Genomic DNA, 12723 nt, shown 5'->3' on the forward strand with positions numbered 1-12723 from the left:
CAGAGGATCTTCCCGACCAAGGAATCAAACCAGGGTTTCTTGCATTGCAGGCAGATTCTTTACCATCAGAGCCATAGGGAAGCCCTTATATAGGGGTTACCACTCTAATAACTGCCCACAGCCTTGCATCGTCTATACTATTCTGTTTGGCAAATTCAAATTATGAACAAATTTACAGCCAAACAATAATTCTAGTCGAGGACCTAGAAATATTTCTCTCATTAATAGCAACCTGGTGATTATTATCAAACCTACCCCTCTACCATTAATTTAACTGGATAATTAATTATAGTAGTATCTTTCTCATGATCAAACATTACAATTATTCTAATATGAGTCAATATAGTAATTACTGCCTTATACTCCCTATACATATTAATCATAACACGGCAAGTTAAATATACACACCATACCAACAATATCTCATCATCCTTTACATGAGAAAATGACCTTATATCATGCCACATCTTACCCTTCCTACTCCTATCACTAGATCCCAAAATTGTTTTAGGTCCCTATACTTAAACATAGTTTTTAAAAAATGCTAGACTGTGAATCTAGTAACACAAGATTATCCCCCTTCGAAAAAGTCTGCAAGAACTGCTAACTCATGCCTCCTTGTCTAATAACATGCCTTTTTCAAACTTTTAAAGGATAGTAGTTGCATGGGCCTGTACTTTATAATAATTTATGGATCCTTCTAGTTAATGCAGTCTTTTCCATATGTGTATATTGGATTATGAAAAGGTTTTTGAAAATTACTTGCTAATAATTTATTTAGGAATTTTGTGTCACTATTCAGGGTTTCCAGGTGGTGCTAGTGGTAAAGAACCTGCCTGCCAATGCAGATGTAAGAGACACAGTTTTCATCCCTGGGCTGGGAAGATACCTTGGAGTAGGAAATGGCAACCCACTCCAGTGTGTCACTATTCAGAAGTGAGATATCTATATATTTCTCTTGCTTTTATTGTATTTTGAGATTTGGTATGCTGGCTTCATAAAAGGAACTTAAAGATTTTCCTTTTTGTCTGGCTTTTAAAAGTATTAGAATCACTGTACAATTATCTGTTCTTTATAACTTATTTTAAAAATTTTGCCTGTGTTGTGTGGCATGCAGGATCTTAGTCCCTGACCAGGGATTGAACTCATTCCCCCTGCAGTGGAAGCACAGAGTCTTAACCACTGGACCACCAGAAAAGTCCCTAGCTGTTCTTAAAATACTTAAATGTAAGACCCTGAAACTATAAACTACTAGAAGAAAACGTGTAGAAAAATATTGATATTAGTCTGGGCAATGGGGTATTTTTTGGAGATGACCCCAGAAGCACAAGCAACAAAAAGCAAAAATAGAAGAGATTACATCAAACTGAAAACGCTTCTGCAAAGCAAAGGAAACAACAGAGTGAAGAAGCAATCTACAGAATGGGAGAACATATTTGAAAACCATACATCTGATAAGGGGCTAATATTCAAAATACATAAGGAAGTCAACTCAATAGCAAGAAGACAAATAACTCAATTTAAAAATGGGCGAAGAATCTGAAGAGACATTTCTTTTGAGAAATACAGATATACAAATGGCCAATATGTACATGAAAAGATACTTGATATCTTCGTATCTTGAATCATCAAAGAAATGCAAATCCAAATCACAATGAGATGTCACCTCACACCTGTTAGCTGTTATCAAGAAAACAATAGATAACAAGTTTTGGAGAGAATGTGGGAAAGAGAATCCTTGTGCACTACTGGTGAGAATGAAAATCGATGCAGCCACTATGGAAAAACAGTATGGAGTTCCTCAGAAAATTAGAAATAGAACTACCATATGATCAAGCAATCCTCCTTCTGTATGTATATCCAAAGAGAATGAAAGCAGTATCTTAAAGAGATGTTTGTACTCCCATGTTCATTTCAGCAATTTTCACAATAGCCAAAACATGGAATCATCCTAAGTGTCCACTGACAGACAAATGGATAAAGAAAATTTGATACACACAGGCATTCACACACACCATGATATATTCAGTTCAGTTCAGCCGCTCAGTCATGTCCGACTCTTCAGACATCACCAGCACTCCAGAAGACCCTCAAGTAACTTCCCCCAGTCATCCCTCTCTCCTCTTTAAAGATGACTGCTATTCTAACTTTTATGATAATCATTTTGTTATTTATTTATGTTTATCACCTAAATATGCATCTCTAAACAATGGCACCCCACTCCAGTACTCTTGCCTGGAAAATCCCATGGATGAAGGAGCCTGGTAGGCTGCAGTCCATGAGGTCGGTAAGAGTTGGACACGACTGAGCGACTTCACTTTCACTTTTCACTTTCATGCATTGGAGAAGGAAATGGCAACCCACTCCAGTATTCTTGCCTGGAGAATCCCAGGGACGGGAGAGCCTGGTGGGCTGCCATCTATGGAGTCGCACAGAGACGGACACAACTGAAGCGACTTAGCAGCAGCAAACACTCTAGTTTTGCCTATTTTGGAACTTACATAAATAAAATCATGTAGTATATACTTTGTGTCTTGCTTTTTTGGGAAAATTTAAGTTATGTTTGCAAGATTTATTCATTTTGGTGCAAGTGTTTGTAATCTGTTCATTTCCATTCATGTATAATACTTAATGTATAAAATACTCCAATTTGTCTATTGTTTTCTTGGTGAAATTGTTGATTATTTTCAGTTTTTGGATTTTTTTTAATAAACAAGAAGATAAGCAAAAAATAAATAAATAAATAAAGCATAGTAGTTATCCATTGGTCTTAGGAACCAAAAAATTGGTGCAACTCCAAATAAAAGTGATAAATTTACTCTCCTCTTTCACACTAGCCACTCTATTTACATTAATTATACCAATCATAATGACAAGTAGCAATATCTATAAAACTAACATATACCAATCAAATGTAAAAACCACTATTTCATATGCCTTAATTATTAGCATAATCTGCAGCCATGAAATTAAAAGATGCTTACTCCTTGGAAGGAAAGTTATGACCAACCTAGACAGCATATTCAAAAGCAGAGACATTACTTTGCCAACGAAGGTCCATCTAGTCAAGGCTATGGTTTTTCCTGTGGTCATGTATGGATGTGAGAGCTGGACTGTGAAGAAGGCTGAGCGCTGAAGAATTGATGCTTTTGAAGTGTGGTGTTGGAGAAGACTCTTGAGAGTCCCTTGGACTGCAAGGAGATCCAACCAGTCCATTCTGAAGGAGATCAGCCCTGGGATTTCTTTGGAAGGAATGATGCTAAAGCTGAAACTCCAGTACTTTGGCCACCTCATGCGAAGTGTTGACTCATTGGAAAAGACTCTGATGCTGGGAGGGATTGGGGGCAGGAGGAGAAGGGGACAACAGAGGATGAGATGGCTGGATGGCATCACTGACTCGATGGACGTGAGTCTGAGTGAACTCCGGGAGTTGGTGAGGGACAGGGAGGCCTGGCGTGCTGTGATTCATGGGGTCGCGAAGAGTCGGACACGACTGAGCGACTGATCTGATCTGAACAATAATATTTATTCATACAGGCCAAGAAATAATTATTTCAAACTGACACTGAATTACTATCCATCCAAACTCTTAAATTATCACTCAGCTTCAAAATAGATTATTTCTCAATAATATTCATACCAGTAGCACTATGTGTCACATGATCAATCATAGAATTCTTAATATGATATTGCACTCAGACTCCAATATCAATCAATTCTTTAAGTATCTTCTCCTTATTACAATATTAATTCTTGTTACTGCTAATAACCTCTTCCAGCTCTTCATGGGATGAGGAGTAGGAATTTTATCTTTCCTACTTATCAGATGATGAAAAAGACGAGCAGATGCAAACACAGCAGCCCTACAGGCAATCTTATATAACTCTATTGGAGATATTGAATTTATCAGAGCAATAGCATGATGCCTATTCAGCAAAAATTCATGGGATTTATAAGTTTTTGTGCTTGACTTAAATAACTCCAGTTTACCTCTGCTAGCCGCAACTGGAAAATCCACTCAATTCGGCCTCTACCCATTACCTTCAGCAGTAGAAGGCACTACCTCAGTCTCGGCCCTACCCCACTCCAGTACCCTAGTGGTAGCAGGTCATCTTTTTTACTCATTCACTTTTATCCTTTGACAGAAAATAACAACTTTACTCAAACAATTATATTATATTTAGGAGCCATTACCACACTATTTACAGTAATATGTACTCTTATCCAAAATGATATCCAAAAATCGTTGCCTTCTCTACCTCTAGTCATTCAGGACTTATAATAGTAACAACTGGCATTAACTAACTTTACCTAGCATTTCTTCACATTTGCACTCACACTTTTCTTAAAGTTATATTACTCATAAGCTCTGAATCTATCATCCGCAGCCTGAATAATGAATAAGACATCAGAAAAATAGGACATCTATTTAAAGCAATACCATTTACCATGATGCAGGAGATCTGGGTTCAATTCCCTGGGTCGGGGAGATCCCCTGGAGGAGGGCATTGTAACCCACTCCAGTGTTATTGCCTAGGAAATCCCATGGACAGAGCAAAGAGGAGCCTGGTGGGCTACAGTCCATGGGATTTCAAAGAGTCGGACATGACTGAGCGACTAACAGTTTTACCACAATAGCCCTCATTATTGGCAGCCTAGCTCCAACAGGAGTACCTTTCCTCACTGGATTTTATTCCAAAGACCTAAACATCAAAACCCCCAGCATATTTTATATTAATGCCTGACCCCTTTTAATAACTCTAATCACTACCTCCCTCACAGCCATCTACAATACCCGCATTATCCTCTTTGAACGTCTAGGGCAACCTCGATTCTCTGCCTTAGCTATCATTAATGAAAACAACCCCTCCTAATTAATTCTATTAGATGCCTACTGAATGGAAGTGTTTTCACTGGTTTTATTATTTTCAACAACATTCCTCCAACAATTCCCCAAATAACTATACCTTCAGTTCAGTTCAATCGCTCAGTCGTGTCCAACTCTTTGCAATCCCATGAACTGAAGCACGGCAGGCCTCCCTGTCCATCACGAACTCCCAGAGTTCACTCAAACGCATGTTCATCGAGTCGGTGATGCCATCCAGCCATCTCATCCTCTGTCATCCCCTTCTCCTCCTGCCCCCAATCCCTCCCAGCATCAGAGGCTTTTCCAATGAGTCAACTCTTCGCATGAGGTGGCCAAAGTACTGGAGTTTCAGCTTTAGCATCAGTCCTTCCAAAGAACACCCAGGACTGATCTCCTTTAGGATGGACTGGTTGTATCTCCTTGCAATCCAAGGAACTCTCAAAAATCTTCTCCAACACCACAGTTCAAAAGCATCAATTCTTCAGTGCTCAGCTTTCTTCACAGTCCAACTCTCACATCCATACATGACCACTGGAAAAACCATAGCCTTGACTACACGGACCTTTGTTGGCAAAGTAATGTCTCTGCCTTTGGATATGCTATCTAGGTTGGTCATAACTTTCCTTCCAAGGAGTAAGCATCTTTTAATTTCATGGCTGCAGTCACCATCTGCAGTGATTTTGGAGCCCAAAAATATAAAGTCTGACACTGTTTCCACTGTTCCCCCATCTATTTCCCATGAAGTGATGGGACCAGATGCCATGATCTTAGTTTTCCGAATGTTGAGCTTTAAGCCAACTTTTTCACTCTCCTCTTTCACTTTCATCAAGAGGCTTTTTAGTTCCTCTTCACTTTCTGCCATAAGGGTGGTGTCATCTGCATATCTGAGGTTATTGATATTTCTCCTGGCAATCTTGATTCCAGCTTGTGCTTCTTCCAGCCCAGAGTTTCTCATGATGTACTCTGCATATAAGTTAAATAAGCAGGGTGACAATATACAGCCTTGACGTACTCCTTTTCCTATTTGGAACCAGTCTGTTGTTCCATGTCCAGTTCTAAGTGTTGCTTCCTGACCTGCATATAGGTTTCTCAAGAGGCAGGTCAGGTGGTCTGGTATTCCCATCTCTTTCAGAATTTTCCACAGTTTACTATGATCCACACAGTCAAAGGCTTTGGCATAGTCAATAAAGCAGAAGTAGATGTTTTTCTGGAACTCTCTTGCTTTTTCGATGATCCAGCTGATGTTGGCAATTTGATCTCTGGTTCCTCTGCCTTTTCTAAAACCAGCTTGCACATCAGGAAGTTCACGGTTCACGTATTGCTGAAGCCTGGCTTGGAGAATTTTGAGCATTACTTTACTAGCGTGTGAGATGAGTACAATTGTGCGGTAGTTTGAGCATTCTTTGGCATTGCCTTTTTTGGGATTGGAACTGTACAAAAAAGATCTTCACGACCAAGATAATCATGATGGTGTGATCACTCACCTAGAGCCAGACATCTTGGAATGTGAAGTCAAGTGGGCCTTAGAAAGCATCACTACAAACAAAGCTAGTGGAGGTGGTGGAATTCCAGTTGAGCTATCTCAAATCCTGAAAGATGATGCTGTAAAAGTGCTGCACTCAATATGCCAGCAAATTTGGAAAACTGGTCAGGAAGCAACAGTTAGAACTGGACATGGAACAACAGACTGGTTCCAAATAGGAAAAGGAGTATGTCAAGGCTGTATATTGTCACCCTGCTTATTTAACTTATAATGCAGAGTACATCATGAGGAATGCTGGGCTGGAAGAAGCACAAACTGGAATCAAGATTGCCGGGAGAAATATCAATAACCTCAGATATGCAGATGACACCACCCTTATGGCAGAAAATGAAGGAGAACTAAAGAGCCTCTTGATGAAAGTAAAAGAGAAGAGTCAAAAAGTTGATTTAAAGCTCAACATTAAGAAAACTAAGATCATGGCATCTGGTCCCATCACTCTATGGCAGACAGATGGGGAAACAGTGGAAGCAGTGGCAGACTTCATTTTTGGGGGCTCCAAAATCACTGCAGATGGTGACTGCAGCCATGAAATTAAAAGACACTTACTCCTTGGAAGGAAAGTTATGACCAACCTAGATAGCATATCCAAAGGCAGAGACATTACTTTGCCAACAAAGGTCTGTCTAGTCAAGGCTATGGTTTTTCCAGTAGTCATGTATGGATGTGAAAGTTGGACTGTGAAGAAAGCTGAACGCCGAAGAATTGATGCTTTTGAACTGTGATGTTGGAGAAGACTCTTGAGAGTCCCATGGACTGCAAGGAGATCCAACCAGTCAATTCTGAAGGAGATCAGTCCTGGGTGTTCTTTGGAAGGACTGATGCTAAAGCTGAAACTCCAGTACTTTGGCCACCTCATGCGAAGAGTTGACTCATTGGAAAAGCCTCTGATGCCGGGAGGGATTGGGGGCAGGAGGAGAAGGGGACGACAGAGGATGAGATGGCTGGATGGCATCACTGACTCAATGGACGTGAGTTTGAGTGAACTCTGGGAGTCGGTGATGGACAGGGAGGCCTGGCGTGCTGCAATTCATGGGGTCGCGAAGAGTCGGACACGACTGAGAGACTGAACTGACTGATATCTTACTACCTACAATTAACTGCCATTGCTGTAACCATTCTAGGTTTCACTCCAGCACTTGAAATTAATAGCATTACACAAAACCTAAAATCAGTTATCCATCAAATACATTCGAGTTCTTCAATCTCTTAGGATATTTCCCCATCATTATTCACTACCTTGCACCCTATCTAAATCAGCATTCGCCTTTCTAGATTTAATCTGATTAGAAAATATTTTGCCCAAAGCCACCTTCCTTATTCTAATAAAAATCTCCATGTTAGTATTAGATCAGAAAGGCTTTAATTTAAATTATATTTCCTTTCATTCTTCATCACCCTTCTCCTTAGCACGATTCTAATTTATTTCCATGAGTAATTTCCATAATCACCACAACACCAATTAACAATGACTAACCAGTGGCAATCACCAATCATTCCTATAGCTTCTTCACTAAAAAATCCAGAATCCCCTATATCATAAATTACTCAGTCCTCTAAATCATTAAATTTATACACAATCTCCACCTCCTCATCCTTTAAGGCATAGAAAACTATTGAAAATTCCATAGTTAAACCAGGAAGAAATGCCCCCAGTACAGTCTTATGGGAGACCCAAACCTCACTACTAACATCCCTGCCAAATAAATTAAAAGTGCTATTAAATGTAAAAATGACCCGCCAAAATTTAATACAATACTACAACCAATACTACCACGTACAACCAAAGCAAGCCCACCATAAATAGGTAGTTTTTAAGAGAAACCCACAAAACCAATCACAAAAATAGTACCTAAAATAAATACAATGTATGTTATCATTATTCTTATTAATCTAACTATGACCAATAACATGAAAAATCATCATTGTTATTCAACTGCAAGAATACTGATGACCAACATCCAAAGACCACACTCGCCAGAAGATAAGGGCTTCCCTGGTTGCTCACTTGGTAAAGAATCTGCTTCCCAATGCAGGAGATTCAGGTTCAGTCCCTGAGTCAGGAAGATCCCCTGGAGAAGGGAATGGCTACCCACTCCAATATTCTTGCCTCGAGTATCCTGTGGCCAGAGGAGCCTGGTGAGCTACAGTCCACGGGGTCACAAAGAGTTGGACATGACTGAGCAACTAACACTACTTACTTGCAGAAGACAATGGCATAATAATAGCGAAATAATGAAGGAAAATGATTGTTGACCCAAATTCTAAGCTCAGGTAAAAAATAATCCAATAGAGAGAGCACACTTAGACAATATAAAGGAGAAAGAATTTGCCACTAACTAAACCTCACTCGGAGAAGGCAATGGCACCCCACTCCAGTACTCTTGCCTGGAAAATCCCATGGATGGAGGAGCCTGGTGGGCTGCAGTCCATGGGGTCGCTAAGAGTCAGATAGGACTGAGCAACTTCACTTCCACTTTTCACTTTCATGCATTGGAGAAGGAAATGGCAACCCACTCCAGTGTTCTTGCCTGGAGAATCCCAGGGACAGGGGAGCCTGGTGGGCTGCCATCTATGGGGTCGCACAGAGTCGGACACGACTGAAGTGACTTAGCAGCAGCAGCAAACCTCACTAGAAAAATTACTAAAGGATAAACTCCAGAAAGAAGGAATTTCAACTCAGAAGGAACAAATAAGACCAAAAAAAAGAAAAGAGTTGACCAAATAAATCAGCAAATATGTAAATTGATCTAACTATAATCAGTTGTATAAAATTATAATAATGTCTTGAACAGTTTGAAAACAAATTGGAAATAAAATACCATAAAAAAAGAAAATCACACCCACTACTAAAAATTATTAATAATGCATTTATTGACCTCCCAAATCCATCAAACATCTCTCATCATAATGGAATTTTTATTCTCTGCTAGATATCTGTTTAATTTTATAAATCTTAACAGGCTTGTACCTAGCAATACGCTACACATCAGATAAAATAATCACCTCATCAATCACACACATTTGCCAAAATGTAAATTACAGATGAATTATTCGATATATACATGCAAACAGGGCTCCCCTTTTCTTTATCTGCCTGTTCATCCAGGTAAGACGGCCTATACTATGCCTTCTTAGAAACGTGAAACATTGGGGCTATTCTATTAATACTGGTCACATAGCCACAGCATTTATAGGCTATGTACCACCTTGAGTACAAATTTCATTCTGAAGAGCAATAGTAATTGCTAATCTCCTTTCAGCAATCCCATGTATTGGCTCAGATCTCGTTGAAGGAATCTGAGATGAGTTTTCAGTAGATAAAGCAACTCTCGCACAATTCTTCCTTTGCCTTTCACTTTATTTTTCCATTTGTTATTGCAGCACTAGCTGCCATCCACTTAACTATCCCTCCAGGAAACAGGATCCAATAATTCAAAAGGAATTTCGTCTGACATAGACAAGAAACCATTTCACCCATATTATACAGTTAAAGCTATTTTAGGTGCCTTGTTACTAGTTCTGATATTAATAATATTAGCCCTATTTTCACCTGACTTATTAGGAGACCCTGATAACTATACCCCAGCAAACGCCCTCAATACACTACTCCATATTAAACATGAATGGTATTTCTTATTCACATATTCAGTCCTTCGATCGGTCCCTAAAAAACTAAGAAGGGTTTTAGCCCTTATCTTTTCTATCCTGATCAGTACTAATATCATTGCTTTGTAAATCTAAACAATGAAGCATAACATTCTGACCCCTTGGGCTTAATCGCTCAGTCACGTCTGACTCTTTGTGACCCCATGGACTGTAGCCTGCCAGACTCCTCTGTCCATGGGATTCTCCAGGCAAGAATATTGGAGTGGGTTGCCATGCCCTCCTCCAGAGAATCTTCCCCACCCAGGAATTGAACCCACATCTCCTTTGTTTTCTGCATTGCAGGTGGATTCTTTATCTGACCCCTTATCCCATGTCTATTCTGAATTCTAATAGCAGACCTATTAACACTAACAGGAATTGGAGGACAAGCAGCAGAACAGGGTCATCATTATGATCAGACAGTGACCATCAACCCTGTATTTTTCCCTAATTCTAGTACTAACACCAGTAACTAGTATCATGGAAAATAGTCTCCTAAAATGAAGAGTCTGCATAGTTTATTTATTACCTCAGTCTTGTAAATCAAAAAAGGGGAAAAATAAATCTCCCTAAGACTCAAGGAAGAAGCTAAAGCTCCATCATCAGCACCAAAGCTGAAATTCTACTTAAACTACTCCCTGAAATTTTTTTGTGATACATTGTCAAGATTTTTAAGTACTATGTCAGTGTTGAAATAACCTAATTCCTCCAAACCCCTCATGTACTTCATGCATACTTATATCTCCTTCTTCTATTATATATATATAAAACATATAATTATATATTGTATTATATATAAAATATAGACAATATAATTATATATAATACATATATATTAACTATATATAATTTTATATACTTGTTTTAGCATGCCAGGCTTCCCTGTCTTTTATCGTCTCCTGGAGCTTACTCAAACTCATGTCCATGGAGTCAGTGATGCCATCCAAGCATCTCATCTTCTGTCATCCCCTTTTTTCTCCTCCTGCCTTCAATCTTTATTGGCATTGGGGTCTTTTCTAATATATATTAAATATACATAATTATATTAGCTATATATAAATACATTAACTGTAACATTTGCCTCATACATGGGCTGCTTCTTGGTTTCATTTTTAAAGTAATGTTATTTATTCATTTTTGGCTGTGTTGGGTCATTGTTGCTATGTGGACTTTTCCCTAGCTGTAGAGAGCAAGGGTTTCTCACTGCAGTGGCTTCTCTTGCTGTGGCTCCCAGGCTCTGGAGCACAGGCTCAATAGCTGTGGCACAAGGGCCTAGCTGCTCCACGGTATGTGGGATCTTCCTGGATCAGGGACTGAACCCGTGCCTCCTGTACTGGAAGGCAGGTTCTTTATCACTGAGCCACCAGGGAAGCCCCTGGTGGTGGCAGCAGTGGTATCTCTGCTCTCTCCCCAGACCAGCTTATATTAGGTGTGATAGGTGCTTGTTTAATGAGAAAAAGAAATATACATTCCATGGAAAGACAGCTCTTTATAAATCTCAGTTCCCTGGGTTTATGCACCTGTTTCCCCGCCCCCCAAATGCCTCAGCCTGATTTGAGAAGCAGATAAATCATGAAACTATTGGGTTGGCCCAAAGGTTCATTCAAGTTTTTCCATAAGATCTTGTGAAAAAACCCAAACGAACTTTTAGGTCAACTCAAAAGTTAGAAACATTAGAAAATTTTAGAAAAGCACTGGCCTGTTGTAAACAAGACTCTTCAACCTTAACTCATTGCTCTGCAGCTTGAATGAGATGAATTCCTTTGGCCCGAACATTTCCTCCAATATCTAGTCTTGCCTGTGCTCCTTTTGTATGAACACTGTTACAATTTTATCCCAGAGAAACGTTTCATCAGTTTCAGAGGGATCAGGTGCCAGGTCCCTTCACAAAGGCTCTGTAGGGGTGGAGGATAGTGTGTTGCCCATGAAGAATGCCAATGGGTGTCCATCCCGTGACCTCAAACTGTAAGAGATCTTCATTTGCAAGAGCAGAATTTTCAATAAACAATCTTGACAAAGGTTCACGTACTCTTTTGGGGACACTTTCACTCTGTGAAGCAGCCTGTTCCAATTTTGGAATTCTGAGCTAACTTCAGCTTCACTGAGCATCCAGGCATGGGTTCTGGTTGTGCCCTCGGGCTCTCCAAGAACAAGACTCCTTCTCCATACAGCCTTCAGTTGTTTGTAAATGAGTGACCAGGTCACTCTGGGTGTGACATCCCAAGCAGGGGTCCCCTGGATGACCTGGTCATCCTCTCTCACGTGTCATATGCTCAGAGACTTAGCTTTAAAAATACGAGAAGAGTTAACACCTATTCTGAAACTATTCCCAAAACATGCTGAAGAAGGAACATTTCCAAACTCATTCTATGAGGCCATCATCACCCTGGTATCAAAACCAGACAAAGGTAACACACAAAAAAAGAAAATTATAGGCCAGCATCACTGATGAGCATAGATATAAAAATATTCAAAAAAAATACTAGCAACTCAATTCCAACAATACATTAAAAGGATCATACACCATGATCAAGTAGGATTTATCACAGGAATGCAAGAATTTTTCAATATCCACAAATTAGTGTGAAACACCATATCAACAAATTGAATAAAAACCATATGATCATCTCGATACTTTTGATAAAAACAGTCAACATCCGTTTATGAT

Source organism: Bubalus kerabau, chromosome 11 (genome assembly GCF_029407905.1).
Source record: "Bubalus kerabau isolate K-KA32 ecotype Philippines breed swamp buffalo chromosome 11, PCC_UOA_SB_1v2, whole genome shotgun sequence".
Taxonomy (NCBI): Eukaryota; Metazoa; Chordata; class Mammalia; order Artiodactyla; family Bovidae; genus Bubalus; species Bubalus kerabau.